Source organism: Trachinotus anak, unplaced genomic scaffold (genome assembly GCF_046630095.1).
Source record: "Trachinotus anak isolate AG129_WGS33_773 ecotype Australia unplaced genomic scaffold, CSIRO_AGI_Tana_v1 ptg000015l, whole genome shotgun sequence".
In the NCBI taxonomy this organism is placed as follows: domain Eukaryota; kingdom Metazoa; phylum Chordata; class Actinopteri; order Carangiformes; family Carangidae; genus Trachinotus; species Trachinotus anak.
Window position 1 is genome coordinate 15860001 of NW_027273866.1, and position 14016 is coordinate 15874016.

General features: G+C 42.5%; 1 protein-coding gene across 3 annotated transcripts in view; it reads left to right on the top strand.

Moving 5' to 3' along the window:
* Positions 1-14016, top strand: part of akap6 (A kinase (PRKA) anchor protein 6) — a 193083-nt gene that overhangs the window by 128018 nt on the left and 51049 nt on the right. The window lies entirely within an intron of this gene.

The following is a 14016-nucleotide window of genomic DNA, read 5'->3' on the forward strand; positions in this document are numbered from 1 at the left end:
CTGTGTGTGTGTGTGTGTGTGTGTGTGTGTGTGTGTGTGTGTGTGTGTGTGTGTGTGTGTGTGTGTGTGTGTGTGTGGATTATGTGTCCTGTGGGAGGCTGTTTCCTGTGCGTTTGTTCTGTCAGTCTTGATAAAGTCGGGGATATATCTGCTTTAGAACAAAGAGACACGACTCAGCAGCATCTCGCCAACTTTCCCTCCCTCTCTCCCTCTCTCTCTCTCTCTCTCTCTCTCTCTCTCTCTCTCTCTCTCTCTCTCTCTCTCTGCCCCCCCATCTGTCTCCCTCTCTCTCTCTGTATCTCGTCTCTCTTGAGACTCCCTCAGCTTCCCAGGAACGCCGTCTAACTGAAACCTGACACACACACACACACACACACACACACAGAAATGAGCAGGAATCTCATAGAGAAATAAAAGTAGTTTGAGCGTGGAGCCAATGTCAGGCCAAGGTTGGTTGTAAACATGTTTGCAGAGTTTCCCCCAAAACTACAAGTGAAGACTAAAACAGCAGCAACAAGAATTCAAACCAGACTTTTATTTTTCAAGTTTTCTACCAAAACAAGGCAGGAAAGTTTCAGGGGCGAAAAGATTGAATATTTTCCATGACGGGAAATCATTGCACTGGTCCACATTGTGATGATCCTGACCCTCCTTACTTTCCTGACAAGGTTTGGAGAAGCAACAGACAGGATGCATACAGCTGTAACACCTGTAGTTACAGGTAGTGTTGATCTCCATCAGAAGATATATTTGTGGTTTTAAGAACCAAAAACCATCTCAGTGTAGTTTTACATCTCCTCTCTCAGGCTTCTCTCTGGAGCTCTAGTAACAACAGGTCAGTCAGCCAATCAGAGGAGAGGATCTGAGCCTCTCTTCTGATTGGCTGACTGTTTTCCGAGTGAGTGATCTAATAAAAATATAGCAGATTTCAGGTAAACACTCGAAGGTCAGAGCAGTAACTGTTTTGTTGTGACATCACAAAGTTCCAGAAGTCCTGACGGCTGGTTTTAAGGCTCAGTTTCTGAATACAGGCTGTGTGCATTTCTCTGTGGACTGAGGCTTTGATACTTTCACAGTATTAATATAGAACCTAGACCTGCTTTATAATCACAAACACATGGACATCCACCTTTAGACTGGGTGGAGCTTCAATCCAACCTATTGCCATTTTAGTAAAGAAGTCCGGCATTAATTGGCCTTTTCCCATCATTCTGTGACACAGCCTGAGTCTGTGACCAGCAGGACAGAGAGAGGAGAGGAGAGGATCTGGTTACCTGGCTGAGGAGCTGGAGGTGTGCAGCTCTTCATCCAACAGCTCAAACATTGAGGAAAATGACCTTTGTCTTTGTTTTTGATGAACGACAGCCCTGACAAACACAGTGCATTTCCTGTGGCTACTTCATAATAAAAGTCAAGTCATGTTTCACCAGTTAGATGCTTTTAATGTGAAGCTGCAGCAGCGGGAAATGTTAGGTTTATTACAGCGTTTTTCCCAGTAATGCAGACATCAGATAATAAAACTGCAGAGGTATGAATATTGTATTACTTTGATCAGTGGGATCATTGTGACTTAACTCACATTCATTTCAATGAAAATCTGTGTGTTTGTTACTTTAAGGGCAGTGAACAAATAACAAACACAACATGTGATTGTTAATCATTTACAGTGTTGGAAAAAAACGCACAAATAAACTCAGCTTCTTGATCTTTGTGAGTCAAAGACTGCAGATGACAGGAACGTGCACACGCAAACACACACACACACACACACACGCACACAAACACACACACACAATGCAGTTTTTGTTTTACCTGCAAACTGATTTTATTTCCAGAGATGGTTTGTTTAAGTGTGTGTCTTGAGAATAATGTTTAATGTCACCTCAAGGGGAAAACGGCTGCCTCCTTTTAAGTGTGTGTGTGTGTGTGTGTGTGTGTGTGTGTGTGTGTGTGTGTGTGTGTGTGTGTGTGTGTGTGTGTGTGTGTGTGTGTGTGTGTGTGTGTGTGTGTACATGTACATGAGAGCGGCAGAGGGAGGGAGAAAGTATGTGTGTGAACACAAAAACACACAATATTGGGAAGGAGCTCTAGTACACAATTAATGTGTGAGCCACATGGTGGGTGGGTGTGTGTGTTTGTGTGTGTGTGTATGTGTGTGTTCTCCATTCATCACCCTGCTCTCCATTTGACCTTGGCACCTTCTTCATTAGAATAAAGATTGTCTGTCGTTTAGGCTACATGGTCGGTCTGCTGGACACACACACACACACACACACGCTGAGAACCATGCTATTACATTTCTGTCATTGTAGTGGAATGGAGGGAGGAGAGGAGGGTAGAAGTGTGGAGAGGAGGAGTTGCAGAGGAGAGGGTGGAGATGATGACGTGACTGTTGTGCTGGAGTCCAGTGTGTGGAACTCTGCAGGTGCTGCTCCTTTTCCTTGTGTAACAACTACACATCTTTATTCTGACGTAGTTTCACAACAAGTCCTCCAACATGTCGGTCGTTTGTCCCTGCTGTCGATACGACCTGTTGGAGCGCAGGTGGAACAGACTCGTCATGACGGTTGTGGTTAAAGAGAACGTTGGTGACTTACTGTATTGGTTGGAGACTGGAAACAAACATTTCCTGTGTCCTACTTCCCCCTCTGCTGCTGTCGTAGTAACAACGACCTCTAGAGGTCACCTGGCAGTAAACGTAGTCATGGGTCGTAATCACACAGGTCACCCACAGGTTTCTGAAGAGCAGTATTGAAGCTCAGAGTGAGCTGCTGCACCGACGCCATCTTGGCAGTGCCTGACTCCGCCCCTAACTCCCTGCCAATCCAAAATGGTTGATGATTTTAGTGCATAACAGTTGGTGGCAAGCATACGCTCACCCACCTGTCACTCAAAGTAGCCACGCCCTCAGTTCTCCATAATAAAATATAAACAGGTGAGTTGTATGAAATTCAGCCATACAGTTGTCATGAAGGAAGAAATGATCTCTAGAGAGCAGAGCAGTTTCTGTACCAGGCTGTAAACGTGTTTCTTTCTGCTGTAAAGTCGGACATTAACATGGGAGTCTGTGGGACTGACTCACTGCTGGAGCCAGACTCTGGTGGAGGAACTGCAGCCCTCAGCTCTTCACTGTTGAAGCTTCATGTTTCAGCTGCTTGTTAAGACCAGAAACATGTGGAATGAAATCTGACTTTCATAGTTAACATTTGATAATGTTGAAGAATTATTTATCACAATTGTAATTTAGAAATTTTTGAAAATATTCAGTATTTAGACAGATTCATATTTTCTTCTGTTCTCGTCATGTTTCAAACTTTACAAAATCCAACAGATTGAAGTTGCATCACAGCTGATCATTAACGGTATTCACACAACAGCAGCTTGTCTTACATGTTCCTTGATTCAAGATACAAACCCTTCACTGCCAGAAAAGACTGATGTTTCCTCTCGTTTGAAGAATGAGTAGTTTCTGTGAGTCAGTAAGTGACTGAGTGAATGAGGATGTTTCTCTGTCATAATCTTGGTCTGACTATCGGGCTCTGTCTTGAATGATCTCAGAGCTGCTTGACCCCGACTTGGACTTGTCTTTGATTGTTGTTGTGTTGACAGAATTAGTGCTTTGAAATTCATCAGGGCAACAAGAGGACGTGTTGATTTGTAGTTGACATTGACAAAGTTGACAAAACAGAAAAACATGATGAAGTGAAATGTTCGCTCTGCAGCTAAATAAAGGCCACAACACCGACCTACTCTGACTACTCCATTCACACACACACACACACACACACACGGTGGCGGAAGCCGACAACAGAGGCAGTGTTGTTGACCGACACCTGCTCGCTGCAGTGAGACTGTAAGTCAGTGGTCGACACTTAGACACACGACACTGAGATGATTAGTGAATGATCTCAGAGCTCGACCTGGACCAGGACCAGAACCTGGACCTGGACCTGGACCTGGACCAGAACCAGAACCTGGACCTGGACCTGGACCTGGACCTGGACCAGAACCAGAACCAGAACCTGGACCAGAACCAGAACCAGGTTCAGTTCAGTGAAGCTTTATTGACACGGCACTAAAAATAAATCTGTACATTAAACAGTAGAATTAAAAAGTGTGATGACAGCACATTTTATCATCTTATAGATCTGTAACATCACAGTTCAGAGTCCGGTCGACTCAGTATTACCAAAGAACACACACACACACACACACAAACTGCCAAACATACATTAATGCCCATACAAACAAACCCATGATCCCTCTCTCTCTCCCTCTCTCTCTCTGTATAAAGACTCTTTGTGTAGATACTGAATAGTGTGATCCATCCAGCTTCCTATGGGGTCAGCAACACACACACACACACACACACACATACAAATAAATTTGTCCTTCTATACTCACGAGGACCCTTGTGGACACAATTCATTCCCACACTGATCTAAAACTCTGTCTGAACCCAAAAAGAGCCCACAAACACACACAACATGAAGTCACACACACACACTGGGAGGACGGATATAATTGACCGTGTGTGTGTGTGTGTGTGTGTGTGTGTGTGTGTGTGTGGAACATTTTCATTGTGTTAAATAAACTTTCTGCACTGAGTCAATGGCTCCATCAGAGTCCAACACACTTGCATGTGTTTGTGCTGTGTGTGTCTTTAAGTGGTTGTGTGTGTCTGTTTTCCTGTGTGTGTGTGTGTGTGTGTGTGTGTGTGTGTGTGTGTGTGTGTGTTTGGGTATAAATTTCTGAGCTTCTTCTGCTCTTATTGTTTCCTCTCCCACTGTCTCACCATGAGAGAATTCCCAGGGCTCTTACAGGGTCAAAGGTCACCAGGCATCACACAGCTAATATGACTCGACCTCCTCACTCAAAATCGAAGATGATGTTTTCTTTATAAACATTTTCTTGTAGTTTGTTCTCATAGTGATGATTACAACATGACAGCGTAGAAAACAAACAGCTGTTCTCAGAGTCTCGTCATCAGTGGAGCTGATTTTTCCCAAGGGAGGGGTTGGAGGAGAGATCACCACGTCATTAGAATCAAAAGGGTTCATCATCTGCGGAACAGAAATGTGTTGTGAGTACATTTCATTCAAGTCTGCACATTAAACTTTTGTGTGCAGGAGGAGCTTTGGCCTGACGATGGGCTGCAGGGAGTGTAGGGATCTGCAGGTGTGTGTTCACCTGGATGATCCTCGGTATCCAGTAAAAAAAAACAAGTTCTGTTGGTTTTCAGGACAAACAGCATCTGGATGTCAAAGTTCAAACTGGGCAAATTTAGATATGAGGGCTTTTTCAAAACACAGTGCTTCACACAGCAAACAAACATATAACATATAACAGATTCAAATAAATAAAATGTAGGAAAAAATATTAAAACATGTCTGTGAAGATTCTCAGTTGTCCAGGTCGAGGTCATCCAAAAAAATTTGACTGAGGGTCTGTTTGTAAAAGTCTGTTGTGAGAAGGGACTCGGAGCCTGAGCTCCGCTGGTGAGGCTCCAGAGTCCGGGAGCTTTCACACAAAGACCACGTCCCCTCTGGTTACCAACCTGGACCTCACAGGACCACAGGACCTCAGACTGGAATCACAGTGGGTCATGAGAAGACCCCGTTGAGTTTGAACATTTCTAGTAAAGGTTTTATAAAGTTGTAATGTGACTGAAGCACAGGCAGAATCAGGAAATGCAGACGCAGCCGAGGGGATTGTTTATTGGTTTTAATGGACAGTTATTATTATGTGGGTTCATTCAGCTCTTCTGTTTCTTTCTCCCTCTAACCCCGAACCATTCTTCTTTCTGTGTCTCTAGAACAGACTGGTAGAAATGTCACCCTTCTTGCTTTGTGATAATGACCCCCCAGATACACACACACACACACACACACACACACACACACACACACGTAACGTCACTGCGAGGGCTGAATGGCGAGCCGTCTTTACCGGCCAGTCAAACGGCTCATTCATCTGGTTTCCATGACAACAATTAAAACGTGTTGCCGGGCCTTTTGTTGCTGCCTGGTTTGGAAAAAGAGAAAGTCTCTTTGCTGTTTTTTTTTTTTTTTTTTTGCGTCTTTTTGTCCAAACAGAAGGCTTTTAATTTGGTGAAAGAGAAACTTCCAGAAACTCTCAGCGACACAGAAAACAGAGTTTAGTCTGAGGAAATTTTAATCTAAATGACAGAGCAATGTGTAAGTTTTAATTATGAAGATTTTGTCTATTATCCATTATTCCGTTCCTATCTCTGATATTTACAAAAACATTTCCTCTGTCTCTGTTTGAGATTGGAAATTGATTTGGTAAAAGTTGAATAAAGTTAAATGCAATAACTGTAGTTTGTAAAAGTTTGTAAAGTGTTGACACAGAAACAGAGAAATGGAAATTTAAACATGTAACGTGTGTAAACAACATGTCAATTGTTACGTCTTTGAAAAGCAAAACATAGTCGTGATTATTGTAAACTGGAGGCAGTGAGGAGGATGGTAAAGGCGCTTACGTGGCTGCATCCTCCCACACACACACACACACACACACACACACACACACACACAAACACACACACAAACACACACACAAACACACACACACACACACATAGGTTGAAGTGTCTGGCAGTATAAATGGGGTGTCAGAGAGCCACTTCCTGCTCTTTCAGAGCCAGTGGAACATCCATCTCAGCCGGAGACACTGACACACACGCACACACACACACACACACACACACACACACACAGATGTAAGCAAGCATACAGTGATTTTCTTCTTTTCTCACACACTTTGTTTAGACAGTGAAGAGAAGGTGGAGGAACAGTTAATAATGAGGTGTATTATTATCATTCTGAGCTGCAGTAGCACCAGTGTGTGAACTGGTGTTAGTTGTACTAACTGTAGTATCTTGTGTACTTTTACCAGCCCAGCAGTGGTTCACATCCTACAGTTAATTATATGCTGACGCCAGTGTTTTTATTACATTCACTATATTTACATTTTACTTTTGGTCAGTTCATAAATAAAAAAGTAAAGATTCAATAGTTCCTGACTTTGTGGAGGAAGCTTGAAAAGAGCATTTAGATCTACTATCTGTTCCTCATATCAAGCTGTAGACGTGTTAGCACTCTCAGCAGTAAACTCAACATCTATGTTTCAATCCTGTGTGGGCCACGTCAAAGACAAATCTCCATCATTTTGTGACAGACGATACATTTTCTGGTTCTGATCCTAGTTTATTGACCCCAGTAAACTTAAACCTTCATCACCCATTGTGTATAACTGTAGCTGACATATGCAAATACTGTAAAAAGAAGTAATAATGATAAAAAAAAAATAATCTGGTCCAGGGTTTTACAGATAAAAAAAGATTAAAAAACATTAATGTTTTGTCTGTTTGACTGAAGCTTCATTACACTACACAAAAGAATATATTGTAATCTTTACATCACTATATATGAAGGACTCAACCACGTAGCTTGATGAGGAAGAAGAGGAGGAAGAAGAGGCTGAGGAACAGAAAACAACGAACAAGAGGTTTAAACCAAGAAAGGAAGAGAAAGAGAAAACTGTCTGAGGATGAAGAGACAAAGACAGAGGAGAAGAGGAAAGATGATGATGAGGAGGAGTAGGATGAAGATACGTCCTTATCACTTCCCCCCCGAACTTTAGTTGCCGCAACGACAAAATCGTTCCGTTACGCAGCCTCCGACAAACTTCTCTCATTTGGCGGATAAGATGAATCTGCGAGGAGTGAGAAGAGAAAAAAAACTAATGTTCAAAATGCATTAAATGTTTTTCATGTATGACTGCATTTTTGCTGACATTTCAGCTCTGTGCTCATTAATATGGAGACCAAATTAAACTTATGATTGCTTGTTGATTTTCTCCCCCTTCCCTCCCCCCCTCCACTCCCCTCCTCCCCCTCTCTCCCGCTCATCTGCTTTGTCAAGCGTTTATCCCCTGTTTTCTTCCTGTGTTTTTGGAAAGAGCCGCCATTTTTGTCTGTTTTCTTCCCTCCTTTGTAATTATGTGGTTATATATATTATGTATAGGTGTATTTATTTGTATCTAATATGTTGAAATTGCTTCTTTTTGTAAAATAAACACTAATGTAATGTTAAGTGTGGTTTGTTTCTTTGTGTTGTGAAATACTGTATATCTAGTAATGTATTTGCAGTTTACTGCACCAATGCACTGTGAGGTTTTAACTCATATTTTCATATATATTCATCCATGACAAAAACTGGAGCATCAAAATAGATAGCTGGTTAGAAACAGGAAGAATTAAAAAGGAAAGAATGAAGAGACAGATGGTGAATCGACAAGTGATCTCTCCCCTGCTTTCAGTTCAGTCCTTTCCCAATAAAATAAAAGGTTCTCTGAGAAAAGACTTTATTTGTCCTCTGTATTGCTGTGTGGTCAGACGTGGGTCGCCAGCATTTTTGAGACTTTCGAGTGGGCCATGAGTTGGGAACCACTGCTCTTTGGTCAATACGAGTTGGTCCCATCACGATGGAGGTACAGGGGACCAGTTTTGCTGACTCCCTGTGTCCAGAGATCCTATTTATACTTTGATCAATAATTCTTGGAGATATAAGTGTGTGTCGCCGTCATTTGCTGTAATGAATTCCTGATTGTTGGTGAAGCTGCTGTGGAGCACTTAGTTGTGTAGCGTCTTTTCTGTTGTGGTTTTATTTCTCTCATACAGACTCAAAGAGAATTTCCACAAGGATAATTATCTATACATTTATGTATAGATAATGTACATAAACATTGCTTGAATTCCTCCGGTTGAATTGGTTTTTATCTGCTGTCTTTTGTATTTTACAATATTTCACACGACTGAGAGTGAACTGCAAGTTAACAGCCTTGGTAAGAGCGGATCTCCGACATATGGGACTGAAGCAACAGCTAATTAGTCTAAATTAGTCACAAATGATGTTTTATGTTTTCTGTCCAGACACTGAGCTGCTGCTCTGATCCAGAGAAACTTTTAATGACTTCGACAGCAGAGAAAGAGTTTGTAGATTTTCAGAGGGATCAGGAGAGGGGGATGGGGGTTGAGGTCAGAGGTCACAGTGCCTTTCACAGTTCGGCTGTGAACCTTGATTAAAGACGGAAGAGGGAAAAGCAAAAGTGAAGAATGGGAAAGGAGGAGAGGATGATCTCCTAGTTAAATAAAGGGTAAGTAAAAAGTAAATAGTGATGAAGGAGAGCTGACCCCCAGTGTACACTGCACTGAGTTGGCTGATGTTTCTCTCTCTAACTTTTTCCTGAGAAATCCTTGCCTAACAACTTCCTAAGACCACCTTTTATCTGACTCTTTTCCAAGTAGCGCACTCGTTTTTGATTGAATCTGTAATAAAATAAATCCTAAAACCTAGAGTGATGGTCTTGAGTGACCTTGACCTTGACCTTGAGTGTTGAGCATAGACCAAACTAAACTAAATTTTAAAGTTAAAGTTAGAATGTACCCTTTTCTCTTTAGGGGCAGATTTATCGTCACATTGCACTGTGGTCAGTTCGTCTTCAACTCGGTCTCTTTCACACATTAAGAAACAAAGCAATTCACTATTAAGCTGGAAGTTTCACCGTCAGCTCCAGTTGTGCAGCTGTTCCCTCCTGTGGCCCTGCACTGGCTGCACGAGGAGGTGGTTCATGTCCCAGACAAAGTGTTTTCATGCATATTCTTCTTATCCAAGATGTGGAAGCTTGGAAAGGTCAACCATAGAGAATTTGGAAGCTGTTGACCTCGACAATCAGCTTTTCAAGTACTTTTACACAGCAGTACAGTGGACAGGAAAGCAAAGGCCGGCTGTCACCGGGTTGTCTCTTGCTTGCATCACAGGATTTTCTTATGAAGTCAAACCTTTCTCTACGTCCATGTTTCTTGCTGCTTTTTGAGACTTTTGAGTTGTGGTGGGAGGTGTTACTGCAGACGTGGCGTCTTCTCCCCCTCTCCTTCACTCCTTCCATCTGTTTCTGTATCTTTCTCCTCCTCCCTCCTACACAATCTCTTTGTCTCTCCTCTTGTCGTTTTCTCTTCCCTCTCTCTCTCTGTCCTCAGGCCTGTGTATCTCAGTCCATCCTTGCATGGAGATTGACTTGAGGCATGAATACATCACAACTAGCCATCCATGCACCCCTCCCACCCCCCTCCTCTCTCTCTCACCCCTCAGTCTCTCCCCCCACCCTCCCATTTCTCCAAGATCCCTCTCTCAGCACTTATCTCAAAGTTCGGATCTCATGCATTTTAATCGGCATGTCTATCTTCCGTTCTTCCCCTCTCCCTCTTTTCTTTGACTTTGGATCAGTGGCATCCTTCAAACAAACAACAACAACAAAACAACCATCCCACCCCCACCCCCCACCCCCACCCCCCCTCCTCCTCCTCACCAAGTCCCTTTCCCCTTTTTAAATCAATATTTTCCATCAGCAAATAAATCGTATAATTTCCTGACTGTTAGACGAGTGCGACGCCGACATATTTACCTTCCACTCATCTCTTCTTTTTTTTTTGCTGTCGATCCCTCGTTCTCGCGGCGTGGCTATTAGCTAAGTGAAGGGGATGGATGGCTGTGAAGCGCAGAGCGATAGCATCTCCATCAGAATCGGCGACATTGAAAAATGGCCGCCGCCTCTCTGATGACAGCACAGCAAAAACACACACACACACACACGCATACATCCTCACATACACATACACACACACACATACACACATAGAGTCAGAGAAGAGACATTTAAATATTCAAATGGGGCCAGGCGGTAATGATAAACGACAAGGGAAAAGTAGAATCAAGTAGCTATCGATGCAGAAAATGAAAAGAGGAGAAAGAGAAAAGAGAGAAGGAGGAGGAGGAGGGAAATTAAGCTAAAAAAAAAGAAGCCGTCGAAGGAGAGTTACGCTAACAACTGAAAAAGGGGGAAGAAAGAGGGGAGATAGATGGAAAGTGATAGAGAAAAAGATGGAAATACAAGGGGAGGGCTGAGGCCAAGGGGGTGTTACAGTAAAGAAAATAAAGATGGAGAAGTGTTGAGACGCAAATTAGAAAGATGGAGGGAGCGCTGTGAGTGAACAGACAAGGACGAAAGGAGAAAGAGCAACAAAAAGATGAAGGGATTGACAAAGTATGAAAGAACAGGGGAAAACAAAAGAACAGTGGAGGGAGGAGTGAGAGAAAATGTAAAAAGCTGAACTGGACTACTTTAAAGGGACAGGAGAAAAAAGTTCGAGTTCTTTAACAAAAAGGACAGATAGGCTGTTACGCCCTAACCTTGGGTGCCCAACACTCCACCAGTGACCCAAACCAACCACAGAAAACATCTCTCAGATGACCAAATCCATACAGTTTATTAACAAAAATATAGAAAACAGCCAGGACATTAAAGCAAGATTTCAAAAGACACAAAACCAGAATATAACAACAACACAAAAAGCCCCAGCTGAGAGGACAAAAGACCAGCAGTCACCCTGCTAGAAGCCTCTGGGTCCTGATGGTGGCACTTCCTTCCCAGGACAGGTTCACCTTATGGAGGAGAAACCAGGAAGCACCTGGGCGGAGCTACAGAGGAGACAGGAAAAGGAAAGAGGAACACACGCTGCCATAACAATGCATATAAGAGAATATGACAGAAAGAGGAGAGGCAGGCCAGTGAAGACATGAAGAAAACAAGGGATGAAAGGTGAGGAGGGAGTATCAGTTGGGCTAATTGCAACTATGAGAATGCCTCAGTTGATTATGACCATCAAACCTGTTTAATATCAATCAACTATGTTTTAAAAAGATGTTCAAGAAATGAACAGCAGCAAAGTAGCCCCACAAACTCAAATGAAGTGGGCTAAAGTGGCAGTTCTGAGTGTTTTCCATGGAGCTTTTGAAAGTTCAGTGAAGAAACGAGCCAAACTAAAAATCTGGCACTTGACACTGTTGATCGCTGCCGGAGTTGAAAAACTGGCAACTTTGTGAGCAGTAAATGGTGACATTTCAAGAAGTCAGGATGAACACAGTCAGTCGAACCATGTGGGGAACTGCAACTAAAACATGGTTTTAAAAAGTCAAAATCTTTCCCACACAGTTGCTTAAAGAGTGACTTTTCAGTTCAGAAATAGAAAACTGTTCCACAGCTCCTTGACTCCCCAACCACGGCGCTCAAACAAAAGCCTAAACCAGAAGGGAAGAAAATATTCAGCTTTGCTTGGTGGTACAAAATGGAGCATTTCTTGAAAATCTTGCTATAAAGTAGTCAGCAGTCTGCCGTCAAGTGCTGCTGCTGCGTTTGATTCCTGCGTGTCTGTGGAGCTGCAGAGGTGCGACGGTTTTACCCTTTAATGTGGTCAAAGCAGGCAAAGCAGCGAGTGAAAATCTGCCGAAGACTCCTGCGAATCTCTTGAACATTTCATCATGAGATGAGCTGCAAACAACAACAATAAAAAGATCTGCTCCTATTTCAAAGAGCAGTTAAAGGAATACTCTGCTGACAGTCTGTCTTTTGAGTGTCAAATACTCCACTACCTGTAGGCAGGCGAAGCTTCCCTCTTTGTGGAGGACGGCAGCTGCGGTAACGTGGATTCATAGCAGTTACAATGGATTCCAGTGGAGATGCAGAGTCATGGTGAAAACGGATCAAAACATATCAAAATATCAGTGGAAATGAAATATGTACAGACACAACCAATGTCCTTAAGTCAAAAAAGTTTTGGAGACATCATTACTACCTGGATTATGTTCCTGGGCAACATTTGTTCCAATCCAGGCACTGTGTACAAAACATCTTTTTGTATTTAACCCTGATCTTTCCCTTATTTTAACCATGTGCTATGATTTGGTGCGGTATAAATGGAATGGATTAAAACAAGTAACGATGCTTTAGATGCCATGAGTGAAAACTGTTAGACAACAAACAGTTTGCTAATATGTTCACTATACAGAAAATATCCCCATGTTATATTGATTAAAGGAGGAACCAGCCAGCATTAAACTCTCTAAAATATATATTTGGCAGTTAGATTAGTTGTAAATGATAGTCCATATCCGATGTCTGCTATTGGCTCATCATAGCTCTGAGATGATTTTGCCATTTATTGAGAGTACAGATCAACCTTGGATAAGTGGATTATACAACCACTGCCATTAAGAATTTTGGCATTGGACAGTTGAGTAAAACCTTCAGTACCAGTGTTTTCACATTTCGTCCTTCTGCATTATTAACTCTTGATTTGTCAGCATTCGGGAAATGTTGTAGTTTTGGCAAATAAACCACGGTAAAGGTACAGTTCAGGTTAGGTAACCAACAGCTTAGGTTTGCGGAAAGGTTGTGGGTAGAGTTTAAAAAAGTGCACTTTAAATGCATGAAACTCAGACATGCTACACCCACCACCACCCCCCCCATCGTCCTCACCCTTACTCTCCACTTCAATGCGTTAAGGACACAGTCAGCAGTGACACTGAACCTTAGTCTTACAAGCTCAAGCTAAATTCTGTTCAGAACCAACTTTCAGATGACACATCCTCTATTAATGTCTTTTTCTGTCTATTTTCCCAAAGCGGGTGGGGGGGTCTGTCTTTTTGGTCATCAAACTGATCTTGACCTGTTTAAATAGAAAGTTAAGGAGGTTAGGGGTGTTTTGAGGAACAAAAGTTCTGTAGTCTCTTGGTAGATATTAGCAGTAAGAAATGTTGATTCAGGAGCATCCTGAAGTCCTGGGGGTGTAGAGGAAGACCATGTCAATACAAATTGGCAAAGGTCCTTGGTTTGAGTCCAATTAGGTTATTTGTTCTTCCCTTGGTTTATGCCCACACTTCCTGTTTCCTCTCGACTGTATCAACTGATGGTAAAAATGCCCCAAGAATAAAGTTTTGAAGCTTTTAATTTGTCCGCAATTTGAAACTGCCTTGTTTGACCAAACCACTCTGATCTGCCCCTGAATGTGGTGTCACAAGGTCAAACATGATTGGATGAGATTTTCAGTATCAGGTATTTTCTAAATTTCTAAATTGGCAGACAGGAAGGCAGGAC